General features: G+C 44.0%; 1 protein-coding gene and 1 long non-coding RNA gene across 3 annotated transcripts in view; one reads left to right on the top strand and one right to left on the bottom strand.

Annotated features, from left to right (window-relative positions):
- Positions 1-15,859, bottom strand: part of synpo (synaptopodin) — a 102,157-nt gene that overhangs the window by 65,121 nt on the left and 21,177 nt on the right. The window lies entirely within an intron of this gene.
- Positions 1-15,859, top strand: part of LOC148147478 (uncharacterized) — a 116,992-nt gene that overhangs the window by 343 nt on the left and 100,790 nt on the right. The window contains exon 2 of the long non-coding RNA XR_015759697.1: positions 15,466-15,751. This is a non-coding gene — a long non-coding RNA (uncharacterized LOC148147478). The remainder of the gene's footprint in view (positions 1-15,465; positions 15,752-15,859) is intronic.

Genomic DNA, 15,859 nt, shown 5'->3' on the forward strand with positions numbered 1-15,859 from the left:
TGGTGCTGACCATTCTGGAACCTTCCAAGTCAATGACTAACCCCGTGTCTCTGCAGGTCATCATTGCAGTGGGTGACGATATCACATTTTTCTAGGTATTAACTCTTCCAGATCCATGTACAATGTTCTCTGTCTCTCATTTCGTAGAAGCCCTATCCCTACGGTGTGGAAACAGGCCATTTGGCCCACCAAGTCTGCACTGACTCTGAAGAGTATCCCACCCAGACCTACCCTGTATTTCCCATTGCTTATCCACCTAGCCTACATATCCCTGAACGCCATGGGCAATGCGTAGCATTGGCCAATCCACCCTAACCTTCAAATCTTTGGACTGTGGGAGAAAACTGGAGCAGATACAGGGAGAATGTGCAAACTCCACACAGTTGCCTGAAGGTGGAATTGAACCTGGGTCCCTGGCGCTGAGGCAGCAGTGATAACCACTGAGGCACCGTGCCACCTTACCCTCACAGTCTACAATTCTTTAAAGTTTGCTGTCATCTGCAAACTTTGAAACTGTTCCCTGTACACCAAAATCTAGATCATTAATTAGATTAATATATTAGATTCTAAATTAAATCTAGATTAATATATTAATATAGATTAATATAGAAAAGCAAAGGTCCCAGTACAGGCTGAACTCTGCTACAAATGTTCTTCCAGCCAAAATAAATCTATGATTTTTCTATTGGTCAGCTGGTTTCATGTCCACAGTGATACTGTTGCTCAGCCTAATCCTAACATTAACCTAACTCTAATCCTCTTATTCCACGATCTATCACTTCTCTTATAAGTCTGTTGCGTGGCATCATATCAAATGCCTCTGGAAATCGATGTACACTGGATAAGTAATTCGACACTCATCAAGCCTTTCTGTTACCTTTTCAACATACTCCAGCAAGTTAGTTAAACACAATTGCCCCTTTTGGAAATCTGTGCTGACTCTCCCTACTCGACCACCCTTTTCCATGTGCCCAGTAAACCTATCCCAAGTAATTGTTTCTTGAAGTTTCCCCACCACTGAAGTTGGTATGTAATTGCTGTAATTACCCAGGCTCTGTGTGAGTTTGTCTACACCATGTTATCTAATGGAACGATGCTTAAGTAATCCCTCATAAGAGACTGGGTGTGGATACAATGGGATTGATGTTTAATACTGCAAAGTGTTCAGACACCCGAGTGGCATTGGGTAATTATCTGGATAGAAGTGGGGTGCAAAAGTATGGGGGAGATGCTGTGCTTAGTTTATTTGACAGGGAATCCCATGCCCTGGATTAATAATCCAACCCAGTGTGAATCCAAATCCCACAGCAGGATTCGAATTCAGTTTTAACATTACAAAGAACATTGGATTCAGGATCACTGGAGATCTTGGCATTTACTCGAAAGCTATGGTGGGATTCCCCAAGGAGGATTACTGGTTTGAGTCAACTCAGCAGATTTGTGAGCCACTTGTGAGGCCAGTTAAGAATCAATCACATTGCTGTGGGCTGGAGTCACCTATAATCCCAGACTGAGTAAATGCGGCAAGTTCCTTCCCCGAAGGATTAGTGCATTTGTAGCATTTTCCAAACACAATCCTCCATCAGTTTCACAATCCCTTTTGCTGATACCAGCATGATATTCCCAGATATTTTTGTTTTGTAAATTTGTAGCGATACTGCATGAGGATAAACTTGATGGTCTTTGGCCAAGGTGCTCAGTGTCTTTGATGGACGAACAGTGAACTGAGATGATGCCTGGACTATATGTTTCAGAACATGACCAGGAAAAGAAAGTGACTATGTTGAGTTCTGATCGCCCTGCTACAGGAAGGATATTATTAAATTGGAGTGGGTTTGGAAAAGATTTACCAAAATGTTGCCCAGGATGGGAGGGTGTTGAGTTATAAGGAGAGGCTGGATAGGCTGGGACTTTTTTTCACTGGCGTGTAGGAAGTTCAGAGATGACGTTATAGAGGTGTATATAATAATGAGGGATATAGATAAGGTGAAAGGCAGTTGTCTTTTCCCTGGGGTGGGAGATTTCAAGACTGGGGGTATATTTTTTAAGGTGACAGGAAGAAGATTTAGAAAAGATAGCGGGGCAATGTTTTAATGCAGATTGGTTTGTGTGTGGAACGAACTGCCAGAGGAAGTGGTTGATGTAGGTACAGTTACAATGTTTAAAAGACATTTGGATGAGGAATGTTTGGAGGGATATGGGCCAAATGCAGGAGAGGGGGGGGGGGGGCTAGTTTAGTTTGGGATTATGTTTGGCATGGACAGGTTGATCTGTTTCCGTGCTGTATGACTCTATGACACATGGGAGGAGAGAGGACAGTATAATGTTTGGAAAATGCTCTTTGTAAGGCTCATAGGGTTTTAAGGCTTATAGAGTTCAATCAAAGATGTTAAAAATTCAATAATTGACTGATTCACCTTTCGGAAAATAAATCTCTTCAAGAATATTTTTCAAGAAGAAAGTAGTGTGATTGCATATTCTGAGGGTCGGTGGCTGGGCTTAGTTCACATATCCTGCCTCATTAAGAAGAGATTGCATTTCAATCTTCTTACAGCTCATTAACCTTCACCTGATGATTTTAGACTCCTCTGCTGTGCCCTCCCAACCACAAATCCGCTCGGCAATGAACCTGGCTATTGCTTTTCACCTTAAATATTTTATGGTGAAAGGCTTTTGTCTGATAGACAGCAATAATCTTTCAATGACTGTTACTGATCCTCACACAGTGTCGAAATGTTGTCGGGTAATATGGCTTCAATACCAGTAGGCTGCTTTAGACATTTGATCAATCAACTTATTAAAACACATTATGATGCACACATCCCATTCAGATGGGATATGAACTAAGGGCTTCTTGCTCAGAGGGAGGGACATTACCATTCTATCTCAAGAGCCCTCTACCATTACTTTACACTGAGTGTCAGCCCTGAGGAACCAAACTGCCAGAGGAATTGGTGGAGGCTGGTACATTTACAGCATTTAATAGGCACCTGGATGGGTATATGAACAGGAATTATTTGGGAGGGATATGGGCAAAGTGTTGGCAAATGGGACTAGATCGACTAAGGATATCAGGTTGGCGTGGACAACAAGTTGGTGCAAAGGGTCTGTTTCTGTTCTGTTTGAGTTGATGGGTACCTGACGTCAGTGGTGGGGAAACTGTTAGAGAAGATACTGAGAGACAGGATTTATTTACATTTGGAAGTGAATATACTTGTTAGTCATAGGCAGCATGAGTTTGAAGGGGGAAGGTCATGTCTCACCAACTGGATTGAAGAGGTGACAAGAATGATTGATGAACGAAGGCTGGTGAATGTTGTCTATATGGACTTTAGTAAAGCCTTTGATAAATTACCTCATGGTAGGCTGGTACAAAAAATAAAGAGTCATGGGATCTGGGATGTTCTGCTGGATGGATGCAGAACTGAGTTGGTCACAGAAGACAGACAGTAGTGTGGAAAGGTGCTTCAGAGTCTGAAGAAGGGTCACTAGACCTGTAACTTTAACTCTGCTTTCTCTCCACAATGGCTGCCAGACCCGCTGAGTTTCTTCGGCAATTTCTGTTTTTTTTGTCTCAGATCTTCAGCATTTGCAATTCTTTGTTTTATCTTATGAATGAATAAATGTACAGAAAAGAGAGAAAGCTAAGAGGAGATTAAACAGAAGTGAGGAAAATCATGATATGTTCCGATGGAGCAAGGATGACGAATCTGTTTCTAATGGCTGAGGCTTGGTAACGAGAGAATCAATTTAAATAATTCCACAAAATGAGCTGAGGTAAGTTGTTGTGATCTGGAATGCATTGTCTGAAAAGGCGTTGGAAGCAGATTCAACATAAACTTTCAAGAGGGATTTTGTTAAATGTTTGAAAAGGAAAATAAACATTGCAGCACTGTGGGGAATGAACAATTGGCCAATTCACTCAAAGACCCAGTATAGACTTGATGGGCTAAGTGACCTCCTTCTGATCTGTAAGAGTGTACGACATCAAATTAGCTGCAGCTTTCCCATGCAGAGTGACTCACTATCATTAATAGAGATTAAACAGTGAAAGGAATATAAAGGAAAGGACAAGTGAGACAATATGGCAAGTAAACTCACAACTTACACCTTGAAAAACCTTCTGCTGCAGCATTCCTGCAGTTACTGATTTACTCAACTCGACCTTCACCTTCACCTTTGATATCCCAGACCCCACTAGAACCATGACTGTCTCCCACTGCAGCCATTTCCCCAGGGACAGATTTCACCACCACACCCTTAAATCACAAGAGACACATTCTTGTAGGTAGCAAAAATAGAAAGTGCTGGATAAGCTCAGCAGGTCTGACAACATTACACAGAGAGAGATACACACACACAGAAGCCACCAGACCTGTCGAGTTTCTCCAGCAATTTCTATTTTTATTTCAGATTTCCAGCACCTGCAATGCTTTGCTGTTATTTTCATCTTGAAAGGAGTTTGGAGGTCAACTGTTTCAGTTATTCTCTGTCAGACTGTTACTAAGTCTTGCTGAAACCTCTTATCATTCTGCAATGATGCACAAAGATCATCCTTGGCTTCCTCTCCCTGTTGCAAGCTTTCTTCAGAAATCCTTCTCTCTGAACCTCTCCCACCCTCATCATGAAGAGCAAGATTGAGGAGCTCATGGAGTTTCTTGGTCCCGAAGATTGAGACAATCTGCTTCTGCTACATCCCTCCCTTCCCCTACACCTTGTGGTGGCTCAGTGGTTAGCACTGCTGCCTCATAGCACCAGGGTCCCAGGTTCAATTCCAGCCTCAGGTGACTGTCTGTGTGGAGTTTGCACATTTTCCTTGTGTCTATGTGGGTTTCCTCTGGGTGCTCCGGTTTCCTCTCACAATCCAAGGATGTGCAGGTCAGGTGAATTGGCCATGCTAAATTGCTCGTAGTGTCAGGGGTGAATATAGGGGGTAGGGGAATGGGTCTGGGTGGGTTTATCTGTGGAGGGTCAGTGTGGACTTGTTGGGCCAAAGGGCCTGTTTCCATACTGTAGGGAATCTAATCTAATCTAAAACCTTAATGCTCCACCCTGCCTTAAGCTCACATCTTTCTCCAATATCCCTCCTCACTCCCTCATGTCCAGGAGACCCACATCCTATTCCCTCTAAACTGCTGATAACCCAATGTCTCCTGCTGATCCCATGATATTGTCAATGGTTTTTCTCTGTCTGCTGATGTTGACCCTCTCCCCTCTAAGACTGCTATAGCACCCACATTCTCGAGAAAACAACCCCTTATTCCCCACCACCTCCCCCTCCCTGGTCCTTGCACACTTTCGATCCATTGTGTGCCTTCAAGAGGGATTTATTCTGTCCAGGAATCTGCCCCATGAAAAGCAGAGAAGAATTAACTTTGTTTTTTATGTAGAGTGAGTGAAGTCAATCTCATACTAGACCCAGGGTTTCAGCCTTTGCTTCCAGTTGCTGTAGCTGGGGTTTTGGAGAAAGATGTATGATTCGGCTCTCTCTCTCTCTCTCTTTCTCTCTGCTGCTGCAACAAGTTTCAGTTCTCCCTCTCTCTCTCTCTGTCTCTGCTAGACTGTTTCTTTCAGTATTCTGTTCTGTTGGATTAGAGTGAGAAGACCATATGTGAGAATAACACTGTTTTGCTGAATTTGCTTTTGCCAAGGGCGTGTTAATGGAATTGCTCGTATAAAATGTAGGAACAGTTGGTATGAAATGTATATTATTTAGTTAAGTACTTCAATAGAGTTAAAATTAAGCCAGTGTAAGAATAAAATATGTTTTGCTTATAGCCTAGTAGTTGGATTGGTCTGGAATGCAGCATCTTAAATAAGCTAAAAGTGGGTCTAGGCTAGCTCCTGGTTATGTTCAGAGGGGGTTTGGTCTGCTCCATAATAACTGCCATTCTCACCCTATTCCTCTCCGACATTCTTGAAGTGTCATCACCTCCCAAATACTTTCACATCCTTCCCAGAGCTCCATGTTTCAATCCCTCAAACTGGGTATCTGCCCCGACACAGACTGAAACTGCTCTTAACAAAGATCCAAGCAACAGCCTGTGTGATTGTGACAAAGATTAGCTTTTTTTCCTCAGTCCTGTTCATCCTGTGTGATGGCTTTGATGTGGTGACTGTGCATTCCCACAATGCCTCTCCCCTCTCACTCAGCTGGGTGGCACTGCTCGCTGACCAACACTGGCTCCCAGTCAAGCAGTGTCCTACTTCAGGATTCTCTCCCCAGGGCCACCTCCCTCCCTCCCTCTCTTCACAATCTTGTCCAACCTCTGAGATACCTCTGATATTAACTACCCGACGAAGGTACAGTGCTTCGAAAGCTTGTACTTTCAAACAAGCCTGTTGGACTACAACCTGGTGTTGTGTGATGTTTAACTTTGTCCATCCCAGTCCAACACCAGCACCTTCACATCATCCTCTAATACTGACCTATTGAGAACCCCAGGTATCCATTGTCAGCTGTGAATTCAGTTTCCTGGGCCCTGAACCCTGGAATTGGATGTCGACATCTCTGTCTCGAAATCACATTTGCCTCTTTTGATATTTTCCACACAATGTATCTCTTCAAAGCTGACCAACGGCTGAAATCTTACCAAAAGTCTCATGCGTGGCTCTGTGTTGGACGTTATTTTATAATGCTCCTGTGAAGCACCTTGGAATGGCTCATTGTGTTAAGAGTGCTATATAGATAGCAGCTGTGGTATGCCCCCACCCACATTTTGATCAGAGAAGGTAACCCAAGCATTGTGTGAGTGAGTGAGGTATTTACTTGCTGATATCACCAACTCCTAATTTCTAGTCTGAGGGGGAAGGCTGAAATCCAATTTGAACGCCTTTACGATGTGTAATCGAAACATGTTTGTGTCAAATTACTGTGTGCATCATTCCTGAGGTGATCTGTGGAGAGAGACACTTGCATTGGCATAGCACCAGTCACTTTGCAGCCAATGAAATACACATTTGAAATGTGGTCCCTATTGGAGTGTAGGAGACATGGCAGCCATATTAGTGCACAGCAAGCTCTCACAACAGTAACCAGATAAATGGCTGTATCATCTGTCATCTGCTGTTGGTTGTGGGATACATATCAACTCAGGACACAGGGAAATCTTCATTGATTTTCTTTGAAATGGTGGCCATTCAGATGAGGCCCCAAGAAGTTTGTTCCCTCATCAGAAAGACAGTGCCTTTAAAGTGCAACACTCCCCCAGCACCGCATTGTGAGGACCAACCCGAGATTATGTTCTCAAGTTTCTGCAGTGGTCCTTGGACCCAGAGTCTTTCTGATCCAGGAAGGGAGTATGTGACCCTGAGCCTGAGGGTCACCACACGCGAACCGAGCCGGAGTTGGCGGACAGATCCAAGGTGTAGTTGAATTAGCTTTGTTGTCACAAGTACTGAGCACAGTGATCAGTTTCCAAGTTGCCACTTACAGTGCCATTTTAGGTACAAGGTACCTAGGCACAGATTGTTCAGTGTAAGCCCTTTGGAAAAGAATGAAATCCAGCATTTCAGAAATAAATTTAAACAAGGAGAAATAAAAAGTTCAGAACAACAGTCCTTCCAACCAGGTCCATGCTGACACTGAGCAACCAGGCTTTGACTCAAGACCGTGCCAGGCTTTACCTTGAGGCTGGGAGACTGCTCTGGAATCACCTTGAGGTTGGAGGTTCACACTGAGACCATGGTGGGCAGAAAGACAGCCAGACTGGGCCAAGAGACAGGTCAGGTAGAAAGACCGCTAGGAAATATCACCTTCTGTAGAACTGGCGCAGCATCACAGCAACTTGGGTTCGATCCAGTTCGTTCAGGAACTATCGGGGAGGGATGGGATGAGGGGATGTCATTTACTTGAGGAACAATTTCTGGTGCAAGTGTCCTGTCATGGAATCAGCTGAAAACACGATGGTTATTCAGAATGCTAAGTCACAGCTGCCCTTGCAGACGGTCGTTGCATTGGCTGGTTTGCGGTTTAGGCATTTTGTGTCCCGTGTTAAAGAGATCAAGTAAGTCTTCAGTGCAGGGTCTGCACAGGTTGCCATGTAGCATCAAATGCTATGTATCTACCTGGGACCTAATCGTGCTAATCAGAGCTAGCTCAAAACCATTTCACTTGAGGCTGGAGTCATTAATTTCGGAACTGGCTATGACAGCTGCTCCTCCCTCACTCTCTCTCTATCTCTCTCTCTCCCTCTCCCCCCCTCTGTCCCAGAACATGTCCAATTGCTGTGTTATAATATAGCCCTGGGACATCAGTCAGTGAATCTTTGTGCCCATTCTATCCAGAAACTGTATGCCAATCTGGCGTCACAAACCTGACCCTTGACGGGCACGAGCAGATCTGCTTCTGCCCATGGTCTCGTCAGGCTTTTGTCACAAGGTTTTGATGAATCTGTGAGCAGCAGGGTTTTGGCAAGACATGCTTCCTCCATGGCTAACAGTCAGGCTGCAGACTATAGGCGTGACACAGTTTAGGGTTTGTTTTGGCTTCTGCTGACTAGGTGGATGGAATACAAAAACTATAAACACTTGCCCCTCCAAATATTTTCTCCAACTGCCTGCAGGATTTGCTCCTGGTTGACATCTCCATGTGAGGGAAGAACCTGCATTACTGTAGCGCCTCTGATGGTCTCAGGATGCCCCCCCCCGCCCGCTCTGGGTGCATTGCAGGCAACATGTGAAGTACTGTCACTCCTACAATGCAGGAAACAAAGCAATCAAACTGCACATCGCAAGCAGCGAGGTGATGAACGATCAAACAATCCTTTCACTTTTTAGCGATGTTGCCTGAGGGACATGTATTGGCTCAGGCCACTCTCCTGCTCCTCCCTACAGAGTCATACAGCATGGAAACAGGCCCTTCAGCCCACCTCGTCCATGCCAACCAAGTTTCCTGAAATGAACTAGTCCCATTTGCCCATGTTTGACACATATCCCTCTAAACCCTTCCTATTCATATACCCATCCAGATGCCTTTTAAATGCTGTAATTGTGCCAGCCCCCACCACGTCCTCTGGCAGCTCATTCCACACGCACCATCCTCTGTGTGAAAAAGTTGCTCCTCAAGTCCCTTTTAAATCTTTCCCCTCTCACCCTAAACCTATGCTCTCTAGTTTAGGCCTCCCCCATCCTGGGGAAAAGACCTTGTCTATTTACCCTATCCATGCCCCTCACAATTTTATAAACCTCTATAAGGTCGCCCCTCAGCCTCCGACACTACAGGGAAAACAGCCCCAGCCTAGTCAGCCTCTCCCAAAAGCTCAAACCCTCCAGCCCTGGCAACATTCTTGTAAATCTTTTCTGAACCCTTTCAAGTTTTGCAACATCCTTTCTGTGGCAGGGAGACCAGAATTGAAAGCAGTATTCCAAACGTGGCCTCACCAATGCCCTGTACAGCTGCAACATGACCTCCCAACTCCTATACTCAATTCACTGACCAATGAAAGCAAGCATATCAAATGCCTTCTTCACCACCCTGTCTACCTCTGACTCTACTTTAAAGGAACTATGTACCTGCACCCATGGATCTCTTTGCTCAGAAATACTCCCAGGGTCCTATCATCTCCTGTTCTGCTTTGTCTCACCAAATTGGAACACCTCACATTTACCTAAATTAAACTCCATCTGTCACTCCCCAGTCCATTGGTCCATCTGATTGAGGTCCCATTGTACTCTGAGATATCCTTCTTCACTGTCATCTCAGCTGAGTCTTAGATTTATGACTCCTTATCCTGAGACTGTGACACCCTCGCCAGCTCCCTCCAACCAGTTCTAGCTTTGTCAACCTTCAAGAAACTGCCTCTCAGCATGTGTCCTTCAAACTATGGTCATAGACTCATAGAAAAATAGAAACATATGAGATAGGAGCAGGAGTAGGCCATTAGACCCCATGAGCACGCTCCGCCATTCAATATGTTAATGGCTGATCATTGCGCTCAATGCCATAATCCCACCCTCCCTGTATATATCTTTGATCCCTTTAGATACATCTCCCTTCTTGTTGAAAACACATAATTTTTTGGCCTCAACCGGTTTCTGTGGTAGTGAAACCCACAGGCTCACCACTCTCTGTGTGAAGACATTTCTCCTCATCTCAGTCCCAGAAAATATACCCCTTATCCTGAAACTATGATTCCTGGTTTGGCTCCCCCATCTTCGAGAACATCCTTGCTGCATCCAACCTGTCTAGTGTTGTTAGAATTTTATTGGTTTCTATGAAATTCTCCCTTCATTCTTCTAAACTCCAGTGAGTCATAGAGGTCTACAGTATGGAAAGAGGCACTTTGGTCTGTCATGTCCGTGAGTCAAAAACCCAAGTATTCTAATCCCACTACTCAGCACTTGGCCCATCACCTTGTATATCTTGGCATTGCAAGTACACACAAAGAATTTTGCACGTCTCAAAAAGATCACCTATGATTTTTTGAATCTTCAGAGAATGTACTCCAATATGAATTCCACCTGAACTTTCCCAAGATAGGGATCCAGATAGAGTCATACAGTCATACAACATGGAAACAAACTCTTTGGTCCAACTAGTCCATGCCAACCATAACCCCAGACTAAACTAGTCTCACCTGCCTGCGCTTGGCCCATATCCCTCCAAGAGAAAGTGAGGGCTGCAGATGCTGGAGATCAGAGCTGAAAATGTGCAGGTCAGGAAGAAGGGCTTATGCCCGAAACGTCGATTCTCCTGTTCCTTGGATGCTGCCTGATCTGCTGCGCTTTTCCAGCAACACATTTTCAGCCCATATCCCTCCAAACCTTTCCTAATCATGAACTTAACTAAATATCTTTTTAACATTGTAACTGTACCTGCATCCACCACTTTCTCAGGAAGTTCATTCCATGCACAAATCACTCTCTGTGTAAAAATGTTGCCCCTCCTGTCCTTTTTAAATCTTTCTCCTCTCACCTTAAAACTATGCCCCGTAGTTTTGAACTCCTGCACCTTTGGGAAAAGACTTTTTCTATTTACCCTATCCATGCCCCTCATGATTTTATAAGGTCACCTGTAGAAGGTCACCCCTCAGCCTCTGATGCTTCAGTGGAAAAAGTCCCAGTTTTTCATGTCTGTTTTTATATCACAGACCTTTCATTCCTGGCAACATCCGATAAATTATTTCTGAATCCTTTCTAGTTAATAATATATTTCCTATAATGGGGCACCAGAACCATACACAGTATTACAGAAGGGGCCTCACAAATGTCTTGTACAACCTCAACATGAGGTTCCAATTCCTAAACTCAAAAGTCAGAGCAAAGAAGTCAAGGTGCTAAAATCATCTTATTGACTACCTGTCTTGTGAACTTCGGCTGTCTGTTCCACAATGTGGCAATAAGATCTTAGCATTTGCCAACCAAACACAATCAAAGTGATGAAGCTGTTAAGACTGAGCCTTATTATGTAGAAAGTCTTGAGCAGACTAATTACAGAGCCCCATGGAGCACAAAATCCCAGATCCCCTCCTCCATCCAGTATGAGTTAGCGGGTGAAATTCTGGGAAAAGCAGGAACAAGAGGAGGCCATTCTGTCTCTTGAATGAGTTCTACCTTTCAATTGTCGAATTGTGTCTTCACTTCATTAGGCCTAACTGGTTCTGCTACCCAATAAAAATCCATCATTCTCAGTCTCTGGCTTTTCAATTGCCATCTTCAATCTGCAACAACATTTTTGGGAACAGAATTCCAGGTTTGTGTTTGTGTGAAGGAGAACTTCCTGATATCACCCTGAATCTCACAAAAATGCTATGCCCCACCATTCCAGACTCCCCTAACCAATGCGAGAAATCATTTTGCCCTTTATAGATACATTTAGCCAATCTATTAAGACATGTTTAACACACTTCTGGTGGGCTATCTCTTGGGAAAGGGAGATTACATCAAGGAACTTGCCGCAATTGTTATCTAGTGACCCCTATTGGACTTTCCCATAAAGGTGAAGGTTAAGCCACATTGCAATAGTTCCCATTTGATGGGAGATTTTTTTTAATCTTTTCAAAGGATATAGGCATCAAAGGCAAGCCCAGCCTTTGCTTGATCTTGATCTTGCAAGCCGTTTCAGAGGGCATTTAAGAGTCAACTACATTGCTTTGAGTCTGGAATCACATGTAGGCCAGACTGAATGAATGCAATCTCTGTAAGACATTTGTGAATCAGATGTGTCTTTACGGCAATCAATAATGGTTGCCATGGTTACCATTGCTGAGATTCACTTAATATTCTATATTTATTAATTTTATATTATATTCTCACACATCTCTGAATCCACCATTATCAATATCAATATCAATATCATTGATCAGTAACTGGATTGGCTGAGCGATATAAATACAGTGGCTACAAGAGCAGGTTGGAGGTTAGGCATTGTGTGGTGGGTCACACATTTCCTGTCTCTCCAAAGCCTGCCCACCATCTACAAGGTACAAGTCTGCAGTGTGATGGAACACTCCCCACTTGCCTGGATGGGTGTAGCTCTAACATCACTCAATGCACTCAGCACCATCCAAGGCAAAGCAGCTTGCTTGATTGTTGCCACATTATTCAATCATTAAACCACTGGTGCTCAGTAGCAGCAGTGTGTATCGTCTTCAAGACACACTCACAGAAATTCACAGCAGCTCCTCAGAGCATTCCAAATCGACAACCACTTCCATCTAGAAGGACATGGGCAGCAGATACTTGGGAACACCTGCCCCTGCAAATTCCCCTCCAAATCACTCACCATCCTGACTTGGAAATATATCACTGTTCAATCACTGACACTGGGTCAAAATCCTGGAATACTCTCTCAAAGGGCATTGTGGGTCAAATCACAGCGCATGGTTTGCAGTGTCAAAGTCGTAGAATCATACATTCATACAGCACAGAAACAGACCCTTTAATCCAACTCGTCCGTGCCTAACACACATCCCAATCTGACCTAGTCCCATTTGCTCACATTTGGCCCCTATCCTTCCTATTCATTTACCCATCCAGATGCCTTTTAAATGTTGTAATTGTACCAGCTTCCACCACTTCCTCTGGCAGCTCATTCCATACATGCACCACCCTCTGTGTGAAAAAGTTACGTCTTAGGTCCCTTTTAAATCTTTCCCATCTCACCTTAAACCTATGCACTCTAGTTTTGGATTCGCCCCAAAGCTGTTCAAGAAGACAGCTCACCCCACCCTATCAAGGGCGACAGGGGGCGGGCAATAAATGCTAGCCCAGCCTGTGACACCCACAGCCCATTAATGAATACAAATAAAACTTAGTCCCACAAGCGTGATGGGATTTGGCCTCATATCTCCAGCGCATTCAGCTTGGCTTTGGAATGATTAATTCTGTAACATTAAAACATTGCCACCACCCTCCCAAGTTTGATGTCTACTGCCCTCCTTCCGATAGAAAAGATGTTGTGAAACCTGAAAGTGTTCAGAAAAGATTTACAAGGATGTCGTTGGGTTTGGAGGGTTTGAGATATTGGGAGAGGCTGAATAGGCTGGTGCTGTCTTCCCTGCAGCATCAGATGCTGAGGGGTGACCTTATAGAGGTTTATAAAATCATGAGGGGCATGGATAGGGTGAAAAGGCAAGGTCTTTTTCCCAGGCGGAAGAGTCCAGAACTAGAGGATGTAGGTTTAAGGTGGGGGAGTGGGGGGGAATGATATAAAAGCGACCTAAGGGGCAACTTTTTAATGCAGAGGATGGTGCGTGTTTGGAATGAGTTGCCAGAGGAAGTGGTGAACGCTGGTACAATTATAGCATTTAAAAGGCATCTGGATGTGTATATGAATAGGAGGGGTTTAGAGGGATATGGGCCAAATGCTGGCAAATGGGACTGGACTAATTTAGGATATCTATGTGGCATGGACGAGTTGGACCAAAGGGTTTGCTTCCCTGCTGTACAGCTCTATGACTCCGTCAGAGGATCAGCTAAAAGAACTGGATAGAAAATTGGTCCCAGGAGGTTGGTGGTATTGTGTGCATTCGGATGACAAGCTGAATGGTCAGAAGAGAGGGAATAATGATATCGAAAGGAAGACTGTTTCTGCGAATGGACATAAACTCCCCAAACTCCAACTGTTCTCAGTTATGCTCTCCCGAAAGCTAATGTGTTCAATTAATGGCATACTAAAGGAGACCAATGTGGAGCTTTATTAGTTATAAAAAACTTTTTAACCTATTAACTACTAAATAAAGCACTGAGACGGAAGTATTTCACATGAGAAGTGTCAGACATATGGTACGTATTAGTGGGAGAGATTGTTGCAGTAACAGTGCAATGGAGCTCAGACAACAACCAGATCAGTTTCTGGAGAAAGGGAAGCACTAATGCTGCCTCACTTCCCCTCACCCACCTCTTGTTCTCTTCCTCCATTTCCCTGACCCACATAACAGGAAATGATGAATGAGGGGTACTGTCAAAATTTGGTTTCACCCCTGTCAAGACTTACCATTTTCCACAACTTTGAGACATTCCAATGCACATTAACTCCAATCTGGCACTTTTGAAGGTGATTCACTATTGGAATGTGGGAAACTCAGCACCAATTTTGCATTTCTCACAAATAATGGTGAGATAAGTGGCTCACAGTGATATCCATTGAGGGAAATGCATTCGCCAAAGATGTGGGAAAATCCCCTGCTCTTCTACCAATGAGAGTTTTCAAACATTCATTCTTGAGATGTCAGCTTCACTAGTTGGGTCATCATTTAGAATCATAGATAGAGTCGTAGAGATGTACAGCAAGTAAACAGACCCTTTGGTCCAACTTGTTCATGCCAACCAGATATCCTAACCTAATCGAGCCCCATATTCCTCCAAACCCTTCCTATTCATATACTCATCCCAATGCCTTTTAAATGTTGTAATTGTACCCACCTCCACTATTTCTTCTGGCAGCTCATTCCATACATGTACCGCCCTCTGCGTGATAAAGTTGCCCCTTAGGTCCCTTTTATATCTTTCCCCTCTCACCCTAAACTTATGCCCTCTAGTTCTGGACTCCCCCACCCCATGGGAAATAAACCTTATCTATTTACCCTCTCCATGCCCCTCATGATTTTATAAACCTCTGTAAGGTCATCCCTCAGCCATCCAAGCTCCAGGGAAAACAATCCCAGCCTATTCAGCCTCTCCCTGCAGCTCAATCCCTCCAACCCTGGCAACATCCTTGTAATCCTTTCTTGTCCTTGAGATATCTACCTTAGAAATCTCAATTTCTCTCCATCTCCCATACAATTCCACTCAAGATCCTAAAACCCTTGATCAAAATACTTACTATATTGCAGGGAAAAGGTCTAGTTTATGTCACCTCTTCTTATAAGCGAAACTTTGGAAGCTTAGAAACATTCTGATGAGTTTCTGCTTCACCTTTTGCATGGCCAATACAATGACTGCTGCTTGTTGCCTCCAGTATTTGAATTTGCAACCAAGGAACTTTATCCCCTTAAGGCTTGTACCAAATTCCTTTGTCTTCAGGTAACTAACTGTAAAGACAAGCTGTTGGTCTTGGAATCAACTGTACACGAGGAAGGTTTCAACTCATAGGAAGATCAGGCAGATGCTGAGGAAATCAACAAGAGCAAAATCCCAAGAGAACTCACCCTCCCCAATCTTGGCAATTGAGCTGTCCATGACAATAAAGAAGGAGAGAACGTTACATTTCAACTAAGAGGAGAGGCTCCATTGTGTGGAATTACCACTGTCCTGAATGGAGTGAATTCAGAACCAATGTGGCAGCTCAGTACTGGGATCTCAGCAGCAGGTATGTATTCCACAATAATATGTACCCTCATTTGTCTGCATAGCTCCTACTGTCTCATCACCATCCAGCCAGGTTGCCAACCCTATAGTTCACTGAAGAGGGCATGCC

Source organism: Chiloscyllium plagiosum, unplaced genomic scaffold, assembly GCF_037043375.1.
Source record: "Chiloscyllium plagiosum isolate Xiang-an unplaced genomic scaffold, Cpla_swu_hap1 HiC_scaffold_16, whole genome shotgun sequence".
Taxonomy (NCBI): Eukaryota; Metazoa; Chordata; class Chondrichthyes; order Orectolobiformes; family Hemiscylliidae; genus Chiloscyllium; species Chiloscyllium plagiosum.